The following is a 3,204-nucleotide window of genomic DNA, read 5'->3' on the forward strand; positions in this document are numbered from 1 at the left end:
TAATAATCTGTGAGCACCGGTCTTACCGGGAAGATTCTAGCCTACGTCCATCCTGGGTCGGAGCTTCATCGCGTGTGTCTCGGAGAGCAGAGCTCTCGTGTCCGCCCTGGAGATGGGAGCATGGCGTCTCTCTGAGGCGTCAGCCCCCGACAGGAGAGCTTTGGAGTCTGAGCTCACTTCCTCTTCCTCCCAGCATTCTGTTCTGTTTATTCCTCCCACCTATGTTTTAACCTATGAGGGCCAGCCAAGCAGTTTCTTTATTTTTTTAACCAATGACCTTCCTCCATCACTTCTCCTTCTCCTTCTCCTGTTATAGAGGAGAATGTCTGGTTTCCAAATCTGGCCATCTGGGAAGCAAACTTTCTTCACTCCCGGGTACTCAGACATGTTCTACTGCAAATAGTGATCTGTCCAAGACATTTGCAGCCAAATGATAGTGGTTAAAACTTGGTTCTTCTCATCCTTTTTCAGCGGGTCAGGATGATCACATGCTGCTTCTTTGGCGGTCTGGGCTGGACTGGGAGCGGGTCAGTGGCTTCTTGAGAACAATGTTCAACCTTGACTTAAAGGGTACAGACTTTAACCCCAAGCTCAGTAACAGTGTTATTGATGTGGTCATTCCTCTCCATCTGGGAATGCTTCTCCAAGCACAGCCTCTCCATCTCTTCCCTGTCTGGGGCCCCTCTCTTTATTTCATCCTCTGTTCATTGACTTAAATACCCTATGTGGGTAATTCCAATATGTATACCTCTAGCCCGACGCCCTCCTTGAACTCTAAAACTGAAGCAATCCTGGTTTCCTCCTGTACCCTTTGTGGGTTTCATGAGATTCATGTTCTGAGCACAAGGGTTTGAACCTTCTGCCTCCTGTGTCTTCATCACCTTCATAGGTGAACACTGCTGTTGAGAGCCACCGCCTCTCCTCCAGTCACCTGACTCCTTCATCCTTCACACGTGCTCCAGATGAACAAACCCCTCCTACGGTTAAATACACTCCAGGTCCTGACATCTGCTTCCCCTCTAATCCAAGCCATGGTGAGCTCTTGCCTAGGTTAGCGAACGGCCGCCCAGCTAATGCCCCGTGTCCTTGCCTCTGTTCCTCTCCCTCCAGTCTGGTCTTCAAACTGATACTCAAGTGATGATTTTGAGATTTAGATCATGTGACATCCTTCTTGTGATGTACAGTTTCCATAGTTCCTGAACATCAACAGAATAAGACAACGTGATTGAAATGGATCCAAGGCCAGTGTGTTCTGCCAGTGCGCATGCCCCACAGCAGCAGCCAGTCTCTCAGGCGTGTTCCTCTGCAGGGCCTGCCACCCTGCTTTTGTCCCAGAGCACATCCCCAGCCCCCATAGATTTTATTACTGCGATGTCTGAGAACTCTGACACCTCTGTCAGAATGCCCTACCTGTCACTCTGCATCAGTCAGCAAATGACTTGGGGTCCCCTGTTGACTCAGTTGTTTCCTGTAGCCTTCCTTCATGGTCCTGCCTCATGTCTTGAATGGAAGAGCCCTGGGGGGGATGTATTATTTGCTCTCATACCCCAGTGCTCAGGCAAAGGCCAGCATCACAGCTGACTCTGAGGACCAGGTATGGTTAGATTGCACTCATGGTTCGTCAGCCATGCTGTTTCAGTCATGAAGGATCTAGACCTGCTAGGTCATACATGTTCCATATAATTCTATGCCTGGGTGATAAGAGACTCACTGAATGTATTTTATTGTGTTTAACTTTTGCCGACTATGAAATAGGTCAGAAACTCAAGAGTTCAAACAAAATGAGTTGTCCAGTAAGGGAAGGAGGCCTTATTTAACTTTAGTATTTTTGTGTCTATATTGGTAAAGTGCTGTTATCTTTAAGATTGTTATTAACGACCCATAGCAGAAGGGACAAAGAAGTTAACTATGTTATTTACAGTCATAATTTCTTTTGGACATTTGCATCAGTGGGAAGAACTGGTTATCATTTAACATTAATATACACATAACTAATAGCAGTAAGGAGTGTTATTTATTTGATTTTCCTATCAGAATTACCTGCAACTTGTGCACTTGGTTTTTCGGGACTGTCCACAGCTCTTCCTTTGTTAGAAACGAGGAATACACTACGTCAACTTTAGGGTTTCCAACTGACAACAGGGGGACCAGCAGGTTGGCCCCCTCTTCACCTGCTCAGCCTAGCACCCCAGCCCAGCCACATGTGTGTTGCATGGGACAGGAGCAGCTCCACCTTTGGAGCTCATGGGATTTTGCCACCATTTATAAAAGCATCCGTTTCACTGTGGGATGACAGAGTTCTGCATTCAAAGCCTGGCCGAGACAGAAACGCTTCTCCCATAAAAGCCTTGACGTCGAGAGCAAACAGAGGCCGAGGCCACTGAGGGCCTGGGTAATAACATTAACTTAAGAAGACTGCAGCATTGCCTATTTCAGCCAGTATTACAGCGCGTCTCTTTATGAGAGAGTGCTCTGGGAAGGGAGACAGAGTGAGCTAACAGAGTTATAATCCCCGGTGTGGTCTGTGACGGCCTGCATCCAGTCTGCCACTGCCTCTCATGTATTGGTTGCTCAGCACACTTCTCCCACCCAGACTGCTAAAGCTGTCAACAGACAGGAGCTACAGTAGCCAGTCAGCCATGCTGTGGAGCATGGAAAAGATCAAACCCAGACAGAACTGCTCCATTTACCGATACATGAGACATTAAAATGTGGGATGCCCTGACTCACAGTGTGGCCAGGAGCTCACAGAGGAAGGACCAGGACCCAGACACATGTTCCTGGAGATGAGGATGTGTGTGAGAAGTGATGGGGTTTGAGCCCTTCTCATCCTCCAGCACGGGCAATGAATGGATGGCAGCCTCTGACCCACCAAATAGCGTTCCTGGGAGACTTTCACCACTTACATGAGCAATGTTGGACTCACCACTACTAATGTTGCAAAAGAGACACCTGCTGCCCATTTGTGCAGATTAATGGAAAACTTGATGGATCATTGTGGCTTACCAGGTTTCTGAGAGCAAAAGCCAAGACTCCAGGTGCCCATGAAGGTTATTCCATCTGTAACCAGGCCTAGGAAAGCCTAGCATGGGCTAGTCTGCCTACAGAACTATCTTAGAATGATCAGGAGCCGGACTGAACTCTTTGGCAAGCTAGAGTCAAGAAAGGAAACTAAATAAATGCATTTTAAAAAGTGTGTGTGTG

The 3,204-nt window shown here is 47.6% G+C and overlaps 1 protein-coding gene across 1 annotated transcript in view; it reads left to right on the forward strand.

Annotated features, from left to right (window-relative positions):
• The window catches only part of Prkn (parkin RBR E3 ubiquitin protein ligase), a 1,229,844-nt gene that overhangs the window by 924,329 nt on the left and 302,311 nt on the right, over positions 1-3,204 (forward strand). The window lies entirely within an intron of this gene.

The sequence above is a fragment of the Microtus ochrogaster genome, linkage group LG9 (assembly GCF_000317375.1).
Source record: "Microtus ochrogaster isolate Prairie Vole_2 linkage group LG9, MicOch1.0, whole genome shotgun sequence".
NCBI classification, from domain to species: domain Eukaryota; kingdom Metazoa; phylum Chordata; class Mammalia; order Rodentia; family Cricetidae; genus Microtus; species Microtus ochrogaster.